Here is a 12,518-nt window from a genome sequence, read left to right on the forward strand (position 1 = left end):
CAGCATCTTTCTCAAGTAGTCTCCTTACATTATCAGAGTAGCACGGTGGAGTTTTTTTGTTTGTTTTTTTGTTTGATGGCTAGGAATCTTAAAATATTGTATTGAAACATTAGCAATCATCCATTTCTACTAATTTAAAAGACATTACTTAAAACATTTTCCTCTTCCTTCGAAATAGATGGATAGTAAAAGTCAACCCGGGCCAGCCTTGTATAGAAACTCAAATTGGTTTGTGCATTCATTTTTAAAGTATTAGGTCCTATACATGAAGCTATTGTTTCTTTTAAAATAAATGATAAACATTAACTAATAAGCCCTCACAGAACCTACACATCTAAAATGAATGAAACTTGCTTTTACACAGTGGTTTGTTTAGCTGAATGTGAGGCACTTCTTTTTTTTGTCTTCATTTTCAAGGCTTGAGGGGCACCATGGAATTCTTTCTTAGGATGGTAGAGAGAAGAGATTTTCTTGCAATTTGTAGAATTCACTGCAGAAGTTCTACTCCAACCACTAGTCCCAGCATCAATGTGGAGGACCTGGGAAATAAACCACATTTGTTGAACTGAAACTGTATGACTAGGCTTTGGACTGGTTAGAGTCAGGTGAACTTTTCCTCTCTGTGGGAAGCCACAGAGAAGAATAGCCTGCTGTCTTTGAGGAGGTGAATCCAGCTCATGGTGCCTTAGGTAAGGAGAAAGAAAAGAAGGTGTGGGAAAGGTCTGAGTACTGGTCCTTTTCCTTGGAAACAAGGGGAAAATACCTATCATGACCACAGCTGCTTTCTAAAAAGGAAAAGAGCCATATGAAGGTCCTTTAGTTCTGCAGATGTCCTAGTAGGTCTTAGGGCTAGATTTGAGGGTAGAGGTTAGAGAAGTCTTCATTGCTAATATGATAGAGAAGAATTTGGAAGTTTGAGGAAGATGAGAGAAAGTAGATGAATGAGTGTGGAAGAGATGTGAAGAGAGAAAAGCAAGGCAGGAGATAGTATGAGTATGAGCCTGATGTGGTGTGAGGTTGGGGTATTACAAGTGTGAAGTGATCAAGGGACAGAGACTACAATGACTTTTTAGAGCTGGTGCCTAATATTCCATTTGAAATTGTTTAGGTTGTGATACAAGCAAGCCCCACTTTCCAGCTCTGGAAACCTTCAGTTAACTCTCCAAATACACATGACTGTGAGGCATTTTAATGCTTCATTTCACGTTTGTGAAATTGAGGAGAGTCTGGGAATATATAACGCAGAGGGGAATTGATTTTTGGGAGTGTGTAAAAAAATTCTTCACATGGGATAGTTCAATGGAATTAGAAACTAAGAACCAGAGGCAAACTCCACTATTAAGAATTAGTACAAATCTTGGAAAGAAGTTTCAACTTCCACCAGATTTAGAATAGGAATTCAAACAATCTTTTGAAAATCTTAGCAGGTACAGAGATACCAGATAAGCACCTAGACTAGATATTTGCACTAAATCAGTGCTTTCCTTGTTATCCATGTAATACATTTTGTAAGCTCTTGGAGTAAAATAGCAAAATTGTACATTTCTGTACACTTAAAAAAAACTGTGGTGAACTCTCTCACACCATACACAAAAATAAACTCAAAATGCTTTAAAGACCTAAATGTGAGACCTAAAACCATAACAAGCTTAGAATAGAGTACAGGCAGTAATTTCCCTGACATCAGCCCTAGCAACACTCTTCTAGTATGTCTCTTGAGGCAGGGGAAATAAAAGCAAAAATAAACTATTAGGACCATATCAAAATAAAAGCTTTTGCACAGTAAAAGAAACAATCAACAAGACAAAAAGTTTATGGAATGGGACAAGATATTTGCAAATGACACATTCAATAAGGAGCTAATATCCAAAATTTATAAAGAACTTATGCAACTTAACACCAAAACAAGAATAACAACAATAAAACAATATGATTTTAAAAATGAGCAGAGGACCTGAAAAGACATTTCTCCAAAGAAGACTTACAGATGACCAACAGACACATGAAAACATGTCCAACATCACTAATGACCAGGGAAATGCAGATTAACCATGATGAAATATCATCTTATACCTGTGAGAATGGCTAAAATAAAAAAAGATAAGAAACAATAAGTGTTGGTGAGGGTGTGGGGAAAAAAGAGCCCTTGTGCACTGTTGGTGGGAATGCAAATTGGTGCCGCCATTGTGGAAAACAGTATAGAGGTTCCTCAAAAAATTAAAAAGAGAAATACCACATGATCAAATAATTCCACTACTGGATATTCACCCAAAGAAATCCAAAAAGATAAATGCACCTCCATACTCATTATGCCATTATTTATAATTGCCAAGATATGGACATGGCCCAAGAGTCCATTGAATGGATAAAGAAGATGTGAGATACACACACACACACACACACACACACACACATACACACACAGAGACTGGAATATTGCACAGGCATAAAAAGATTCAATCTTGTAACAACATAAATGGACGTAGAGGGTATTATACTATGTAAGTCACATAAAGACAAATATCATTTTATTTCACTCATATGTGGAATCTGAAGAACAAATGAAAAACAAACAAAAAGTAGAATCTGACCTATAAATACAGAGAACAAGCTGGTAGTCGCCAGAGAGATGGGGATGGAGGGCTGGAAAATGGGTGAAGGAAGGTAGGAGAAGCAGGCTTCCAGTTATGAAATGAGTAAATCACAGGAATAAAAGAGTATAGGGAATATAGTCAACGATATTGTAATAGGGAAGCACGAGGACACTTGTGGTGAGCACAGCATAATGTACAGAGATGTTGAATCACTATGCTGTACGCCTGAAACTAATGTAACATTGTGTGTCAAGTATACTCACGTAAAGTTAAAAAAATAAAAAATAAAATACACGCAGAAAATGCACTCAGCTAAGCTGATGGGTCCTATTTAGAAGTGACAATTGAGTAATAGAAAATAAAGACTAGAAGAATGATTGAAACATTACTGAGAAAGAAAGAAGAACTGCAGAGAGGGGCTTTTAATTTATAGTCTAGGACAGACTTTAGGGAGCCATGTAACAGCTTTAATATGTAGATAAATTTTATGCATTTGTGAATGGATAACATATGACATTTTAACTAATGTAGTCTCTTCCTGGAAGTTCTGCCCTATTCATTTGTTCAAGCTGCAAAAACGGAAAATAGATTTTGGTCTCTGCCTCCAGTTCCTGGCACAGAACTCCTAAAACCTTTATAATTTCCTGGACAATAGGGGTGCATATTGTTCTAATGAGGTAACTCTGGGTAGGCTCCTAGGTAGCTAATGGATGGGGGGCTAGTCCCTGGGAAGACACAACCATGATCAGAAGCTTAGAGCTTTTAGTCCCCTCCTCCTTCCCACCATTCTCTTAGGAAGGGAGAGGGACTGGAAATGGAATTAATGATCAAACATGCCTATCTGATGAAGCATCCATAAAAATCCCAATAGCATGGGACTCAGAGAGCTTCCAGGTAGGTGAATGCATCCATGTATCTGGGAGGGTGATGCATTTCAACTCCATGGGGACAGAAGCTCCTGTGTTCATGACCTTTCCAGACTTGTCCTATGTGTCTCTTCATTTGGTTGTTCATCTGTATCTCTTATTAAATCCTTTAATAAGCTGGTAAATGTTAAAAAAAACTGTGGTAAAGAATGCATAACACAGAATTTACTATCTTAACCATTCTTAACTGTGCAGCTTAGTAGCATTAGGGCATTTACATTGTGATACAATTATCACCACCACCCATCTCCAGAACTTTTTCCATATTCCCAACTGAAATTCTGTACAACCCCAAACAATAACTCCACATTCTGCCTTCTGTAGCCCTTGGGAACCAAAGAAGGAAGGAGCCAAAATACCAGTTTATTTTCTGCGGCTATAAATTCAACTATTCTAGGTACCTGATATTAAGTAGAATCATATACAACATTTGTTTTTCTGTAATTGGTTTATTTCACTTGTCATAATGTCCTCAATTTCATCCATGTTGTAGTATGTGACAAAATGTTCTTTCTTTTTAAGGCTGAGAATATTTCATTGTATGTATATACCACATCTTCTTTATCCATTTATCTCTTGATGGACACTTGGGTTGCTTCTACCTTTTAGTAGTTGCAGTAATACTGCTATGAACATGAGTGTACAAACACCTCTTTGAGATCCTTCTTTCAATTATTTTGGGTATATACCTAGGAGTAGAATTGCTTGATTTACGGTAAGTCAGTTGTTAATTTTTTGAGCAATCACTATACTGTTTTCCATAGCAGTGGCACTATTTTATGTTCCTACTAATAGTAATAGGTGTTTCAGTTTCTCCTCATTCTTGTCAATACTTGTTATTGTGTGCATTTGTTTTTGTTTATTTGTTTGTTTGCTTTCCACCATCTTAATGGTGGTGAGATGGTTTCTCATTGTGGTTTTGATTTTCATTTCCCTAATGATTAGTGATGTTGAGCTTCTTTTTGTGTGCTTATTGGCCATTTGGAGAAGTGTCTGATCATGTCCTTTGCATATTTTAAAATCAAGGTGTTTGGCTTTTTGTTGTAGAGTTGCAGTTCTTTATAGACCCTATATATTAATCCTTTATCAGATATATCATTTGCAAAGATTTCATTTCTGTGGGTTACCTTTTCATTCTGCTGATTTTGCCTTTGCTGAACATAAGGTTTTTTTTTGTTTTGTTTTGTTTTGTTTTTGTCCAGTTGCTTATTTTTTCTTTTTTTTTGCCTGTGGTGTCATAATCATGAAATCATTGCCAAATTAAATGTCATGAATATTTTTTTCCTTCAGCTCTTACATGTAGATCTTTATTGATTTTGAGTTAATTTTTGTCTATAGTGTAAGGTAAAATTACAATTCCATTCTTTTGTGTACATGTTATTTTTTAAACCTGCTTTTCTTCACTTAAAATATAAAAATCTTTCTACCTATTCAAAATTCTTCTCTCAATGTCATGTTTTATACTTATGCCTTGGGCCATTCCTGCTTGTATTTTACTTTTCATAATTTAAAATGTCATAACTTTTAAAATCTACCTTCAGAAATCTACCTTAAGCAAGTAAATTGGGTTGTAGTCACCAAGTGAGCCATATTCTCTCCATGAAATCTGTTTTGAAGAATTTCAGGATAGTTCTGTGGGAAGATAAACCAGTTCCCTTTGAATAAAATACAATTTTAAAACACTTCCTAGTATATTTGTAAAAATGTGGTATTTTTAAGTGATTTCCCACTGTTGATTGCCTACTCATCCTTTATTCTCTCCCCATATATCCTTTTCTAAGAACCACAGTTTTGTACATGTGTCTTCATGTCCCTCACCTATCTCTTGCACCTCATAAGCATCTCCTCCTATCTTAGCTTCCTGAAGAGATCCTTTTAGGAATCCAGGTATCAATCAATCATAGCATCATTTGCTGATCATTGATACTGGTCCAGAAATATGTATAAGGCCTGGAGTTAAATATTTCAATTTTTTCTTTGGATATAAATAAAAGAAGCCAGGATTTCCTTACAACAATGAGTAGTAGAACAAACCCATGGGTTAAGCCAAATCTGTGAACAACGGAAAAGAGTCTTGGAAGAACATGTGTTGCTAATGACATCATGGGGTTTTTGTAGCAGTCTACCTTCAAGTTGGCTATTCCTCTGAAAGTCACGTGACAAGAAATTATCTGACTTTTCAAGTAAGTTTGGTTGCCTCAAAGCAGCTCAAAGCATCCCATTTGACATGCAAGTATATTTTACTTGATTTTCATAATATAGCTCTGTGAGGCAGGTAGGATAGGTACAATCATTGTCATTTAAAAATGAGGATTCAAACTCAGAAATGTGGAGCTGATTTACTGAGATTACTAATTGGGATAAATTTTAGAAACTGCTCTGGAACCCAGCTAAGTGTTCTGTTAATCTGTATATTATTTCCTTTTGCCTTGTGGCCACTAGGAAAAGACATTTATAGTTATTCCAGCCTGGCTAAAAGATGCAACTGTACATTCTTGCCAAACAAAAGAGCAAAATCCACATCCACTTTGATATCCTATTTGTTCATTTATATAGTATTCTATCAAAGTGCCTCAAATTTATGGATTTCCACTTCAGTTTTTCTTTTGGATTCCAAAGAGAATTGGTTTTCATGTATTTCAAGGGAGTATTTTTATATATCTGATAGGCCTATTGACATGCTGCAAAAATTGAGTAATACAGAGACTTTATCTGAAGGAAAGTAAAACTTTGGTCATCTTGCATGCAGATAAGCTTTGGACAATGCCTTGACTACCATAGGCTGCTTATCCTTGTGTCATTTGCATATTGAAATAGGTCTCATTTTTTCTGGACACCTTAACAAAAACGCTCATAAATTACTCAAAGTCAATTTCACTTTTTAAATTACATTATTGAATCTAACCTGGAAGACAGAAGGAAAGTAATATAGATAGGCATAGAGTTGTTAGTAGCACTAGCTCAGAGCCTGAAGCCACAGAAATAAAAGTGGATTTATAAATGTCTCCTCAAGGATCAGAATGAGATTTTTCTTTCAGCTCTAATAAAGTCTTTCTGGAGTCCTTAATTCTGAGAAAATTGTTTCTGTTCGTTATTTGAATCATCTTCCCAAGGTCAGTCATAGGTCACCTGTTGCTCACAAAGAAGGAAATGTATTAACATGGAACAGCCAAGGTGATTCATCTGGGCATGTACTAAATACAAATTAATAGAGGAACCAGCCCAACTCCCATTAGAACAGGGTTTTTATTTCCTCCTTAGTATATGAACTTAAGTAGCTATTGCATTCTGTTCCAGATGTTATCTTCTTGCTTTTTCAGAGTTCTTCAGAATTTTAATATAGAAGAAAGAAAACTAGAAGTAAATATTTTAATAAACAACCTTACCTAAAGCTGCTTTTTGTGATAGCACGTTGTGGCAAATTATAGATAGGCACAAGTTCTTAGACTTACTTCTCATTAAGAGGTAGAGTTCATAATTCCTCCTTTGCATTTGGGTGGGCTTTGTGACTGCCTGGTGAGTAGAATATAATGGAAGAGCAATGATGCTCTGCCAGTATCTAAGTCCAGGCCTTAAGACATTGAGACCTATCTGTGTCCTACGATGTCCTTCAAAATTTGTACCCCCTAGATCATATGCCCTCTACTATACCCTCCTCTTGATTTGAGGTGGCACCTGTGCCTGTGATGGATGTCACTCTGGTGAATGTGCTATCTTATGTGGCAAGGGTGAATGGATTTGTAGATGTAATTAAGGTCCTTAATACGTTGACTTTGAGTTAATCAAAAGTTTATTATCCTGATTAGGTCAGTTTTACTCAGGTGAGCTTAGTTTTTCTAACAAATGGTGCTGGGATAGTTATAAAAAAGAATGAAGTTGAACCTCTCTTCATACAATACACAAAAATTAACTCAGAGTGGATAGTAGGCCTAAATGTATACATTAAAAGTATAATATTCTTTGAAAACATAAGGGTAAATCTTTATGAATTTGAGTTAGGCAAAATTTCTTGGATAAAACTTTAAAAGTGTAAGTAGCAAAATAGACAAACTATACATCATTAAAATTAAACTTGTGATTCAAAGGACATAAGAAAGTGAAAAGTCAACCCATCCCTCCCTTCCCTCCTCCCAATATACACTTAACCTGTGCTCTCAGGTTTTTATGATATGGCTTAGGGTTTTTTTCCTTTATTAATCTACCACTAATTTCTGGGTTTCAGTCGAGAAACTTGCCTTTATAATTAATAAAATAGAAAAGCAAAAACCAGAATAAAAAGGGTGAAAATATTTGCAAGTCATATATCTGGTAAGAGACTTGTATCTATTAGATGTAAAGAGCTCTTACAACACAATAATGAAAATATACATAACTCAATTAAAAATATGGGCAAAGACTCTGAGTAGACAGATTCCCAATGAAGATATACAAATGGCACCTGAAAAGATGCTCAACATCACTAGTCATTAGGAAAATAAAATTAAAAAGTACAATGATATACAAAACTACAATGAGATAATAAACACCCACTAAGATAATTATAATAAAAAAGAAACTAATAAATATTGATGAGGATAAGGAGAAGTAGGAACTCATATATTGCTGATGGCTATAGAAAATGATACAGAGACTTTGAAAAATGTTTGGCTATTTCTGACCTATGAATTCCACCTCCTGTATAAAACCAAGAGGAACAAAATACATAGCCACAGAAAAACTTCTACATGAGCATTCATAGCAGTATTATTCACAATACTCCAAGGTAGAAGCAACCTAAATGTCCATCAGTTGATAAACAGATGAATGGAATGTGATGTATCTATAAAAAGGAGTAGTATTCAGCAATAAAAAGGAATGAACCACTAATACAAGGGACAATGTGGCTGAACCTTGAAAACATTATGCTAAGTTCAAGAAGCCAGGCATAAAAACCTTCATATTGGATGATTTCATGAATATGGCTAGAACAGTAAAATCCATACACAAGAATAGATTAACAGTCACCAGAGCTGGGGGATAGGGGGCGAGGTGTAGAATGTAGAGTAACTGCTCATGTTTCTTTCGGCATAATGAAAACGCTCTAAAATCAGATTGTGCTGGTAGTTGAATAAGTGAATATACCAAAAACTGTTGAATCACACATCTTTAATGAGTGAACTGCATGAGATGTGAATTTTATATCCATAAAGCTATTCCTTTTTTTTAAGGTCAGACCCTCCCTGTCGACCTTGAAGAAGCAAGCTGCCATTAGTTCTGCGGCTGCAAGGAAATGGATTTTTATTGACAACCATCGAACTTGGAAAATGACCTTACATTTCAGATGAGACTGTAATCCTGGCTGATACGTTGTGTGCAGTCTTGTGAGATCCTGAGTGGAGGACCCAACTAAGTAACTTGTGCCCAGACTTCTGACCTACAGAAACGATGAGACGATAAATAGATGTTGTTTTATACCACCAAATTTGTGGTCCTTTGTTACACAGCAGTAGACAACTAATCTACTTTTTTTCTCTTGTACAACTTGCTTTTTTTTTTTTTAAGATTTTATTAATATTTTCTATTTTTTATTTTTAGATTTTATTTTTATTTATTCATTAGAGACACACAGAGAGAGGCAGAGACATAGGCAGAGGGAGAAGCAGGTTCCCTGTGGGAAGCCTGATCCAGGACTTTATCCCAGGACCCCAAGATCACAACCTGAGTCAAAGGCAGACACTCAACCACTGAACCACCCAGGCACCCCAGACTACTTGCTTTTGGAACCCAGCTGCCATGATGTGAGAAGTCCCAAGTCACATGGAGAAGCCTACCTGTGCTCCCAGCATCAATTGCCAGTCATGGGTGTGTGACATGTTGGCCATCCAGCCCAACTGGATTTGACCACAACTGCCTGGGAAATCACACACAAGAACCATCTGGTTGTGCTCAGCCAGCTCACAGAAATGTGAGAGATAATAATAAATCTAAATTTTAGGATTGTTTATTATATAACTATAGATTACAGGAATTTTTTAAATGCCTATTTTATTTATTCAAACAGGTCTTTTATCTTTTTTTAATCTTAGGAGAGAAATTCTACTTTCAGTTTTCTCCATTTTGCTCCTGGCCTTCTGACAGTATGGAAGGTCAACAGATGACTTCTCTCAAGAATGGAAAGATATAGTTAAATATCTTTTCAATTCAAAATGAAACATTGATTTTAGGGAGTGGAGATGGGATTCCTGCTATATTTAAAAGGGAACTATAATGAGGACTACACTGCGGGGGGGTGCTATAATTAATTGAAGAATGCATTCTCATTCTAGATATAGGTAGGTATAGATAAAATCAAGTATGAATACAGATATAGATATATAGATATATAGGTATAAAAAGATATTTATATTAAGAAAGAAAAAATGCAGACACATTGAATCTAAATTAAAAATGTATAATAAATACCATAAGAACATTCATTACCATGGCATTATTAGTATGGAGAAATGGCAGTAGCAAATGAATTCCTTATGTTTTTATAGTTCTGGCTGCTTAGTATTTCTATCCTAAATAAAAAGTACTGTGTAGTAACATTTTAGTCTCTTGTGCCCATATGTATTATTCATTGTAGCTAAAGCCAATTTGTTCACAAGTATGATAATTATCTAATTCTGCTTGGGAAAAGCTTTTCTCATTACTGGAATAAAGTTTCTAATTCCAGTAAAAAGAATTTTCAAATCTTCTTGGGGAAAAGTCAATACATCAGCTTCAAATCTGCTTTGTTTTGTTAAAATCAGAATCAACAGTTTGAGAGCTACAGCTTCATAAGGAAGTAATCGTGTTAGTCACCCTCTTGGCACTACATGGGTATTAATCTTTTCTTTTCATCAGGCTCTCTGACTCTTTCACAATTTTATAAGGTCCCCCACAAAGCCAAATTAATAATGTCTCTTTCATCAAAACTCATGACTATGCAATTAATAATCAATGATCTTGGTAGAATAAAAGAAACAACTTTACAATTTCTAGATCATTTTGATGGGCAATTATGTTACATGTGATATTTGAAAGAGTAGCCTCTTACTTGTTATACCTTTATTACAGATTGGACTGAATGTTTATTTAACATCCGGATTTAGTCATTACCTTATTAAGTTTTGTGAACATACTTGGGATTTTGTGATTTTTTTAAAAACCTATTCACTAGAGACAGAGAGAGAGAAAGAGAGAGGAAGAGAGAGAGAGAGGCAGAGACACAGGCAGAGGGAGAAGCAGGCTCCCTTCAGGGAGCCCAACGTGGGACTCTATCCCCCGCCACGTCCCCCAACCCCATCTCCAGGATCAGGCCCTGGGCCTAAGGTGGCACTAAACCGCTGAGCCACTCAGGCTGACCTGGGATTTTGTGATTTAAAAAAAAAAATTATTTAGAATGTTTAATGATCTGTCCATTTGACTTATGCCTTTGCATAAGTTGATGGCAAGTCAAGGTACATGTCATTTGCAAAAAACGCAAAGGGATTTTTCAGCCTTTTATAGGTGATGTTCTCAAACTTTAAAGTGTATGTAAATAACCTGAGAGGCTTGTTTTCTTTGGAAGTAGTTCTGGCTAGAGATAATGAGGTAGCAGGAAACTGCTTCCCGGAATAATCAACTAAATGCATCAGAATCACCCAAAAAAGATAATAGCACAGGTTATAAAGCCCTTTCCCCCGACCCTGTCATGGCTGACTTTTTCTCTCATAGAGAGCTCTGCTAAAAAAGAATCTTACCAGACAGGTTGTCCATGACCACACAACTGAAATTATCCACCTGCTCACGCCCCTTCCTACCAACCCATTTTAGCTCTTGGATATTTTCCCTGTTAGTTGCTTATTTTATAATGAGTCACTCTTTTCTCTTCAACCACAATTTCTTCCAAAGCTCTATCTCCTGTGTCATAATTGCTGCTGAATCCCACAACGGTAGAGCTCAGTAATTGTGCCTTGAGTGAATAAATGTCTAGCTTGCTCTTTATTAACAATAATGTATGATGATGATGGTAATATCCAGTTGGTCTTCATTAGTGGCAATCTAATGTGATTGATAATATTAAATACAAAATCGAATCGAACAATTTCTCCAGCTGAAGGAATGTGCCTTGTCTGCTTCTCTAAGCCATATTTGATTTGTAGTTAGGATCGCTGATTTCCTCTGCTGGGGTCAACCTTGCAGCAGATCGCAAACCAAATTTCCAATTTATCCTATCCACTGAATTCAAATAAAGTGCCCCATTATGACCAGGAGCTGGTAGGAGGATATTCTTGGGTATCAAAATCCAGGTATGCAACCTATTACTTTCTTAACTTCAAGATCAAACTCAATTCATCTTGAGCTTAATCTTGCCCCAATTATCATTAAGTTTTATTATGACTTAAGGTGAGAATTGGGCTAGGAGAGGCCACATGTAAGAAGTTTTTATGTGGAAAGCACTGCATAAACATGACATGGTATTTGTTAAGTGTATGGGATTTGGAAGCAGACAGACCTGAGCTTCAATCCCAGTTGTACCACTTAAACTCTATGACCTTGGGCAAGTTAATTAACATCTATAACCTTTGTTTGTGAAATGAGTTTAATAGTAACTGCCTCCCAGGATCCTTTTAGAGATTAAATCAGATAACCCTATGAAAAATGGTTATCATAGCATATGACATATAATAGCACTCAATTATTATTGTCATCACTATTATTTTTTTAAAGATTTTATTTATTTATTTATTTATTTATTTATTTATTTATTTATTTATTTATTTTTGAGAGAGAGAACATGAGCTGGAGGAAGGGCAGAGAGAGAGTGTGAGAAGCAGACTCCCCGCTGAGCAAGGAGTCTGATATGGAGCTTGATCCCAGGACACTGAGATCATGACTTGAGTCAAAAGCAAACACTTAACAGACTGAGCCACCCAGGTTCCCCTGTCATCACTATTTTCAATCAGTCATGAGAAAATGGCTAAAATAGCTGAAAGTTTATTTCCATTCTTTA

General features: G+C 35.9%; 1 long non-coding RNA gene across 1 annotated transcript in view; it reads left to right on the top strand.

The window, feature by feature from the left end:
* LOC112920511 (uncharacterized) overlaps positions 1-10,087 on the top strand; it is a 90,874-nt gene extending 80,787 nt beyond the window's left edge. The window contains exon 5 of the long non-coding RNA XR_011995675.1: positions 8,728-10,087. This is a non-coding gene — a long non-coding RNA (uncharacterized lncRNA). The remainder of the gene's footprint in view (positions 1-8,727) is intronic.
* Positions 10,088-12,518: the final 2,431 nt, after the last annotated feature.

The sequence above is a fragment of the Vulpes vulpes genome, chromosome 12 (genome assembly GCF_048418805.1).
Source record: "Vulpes vulpes isolate BD-2025 chromosome 12, VulVul3, whole genome shotgun sequence".
Classification (NCBI taxonomy): Eukaryota; Metazoa; Chordata; class Mammalia; order Carnivora; family Canidae; genus Vulpes; species Vulpes vulpes.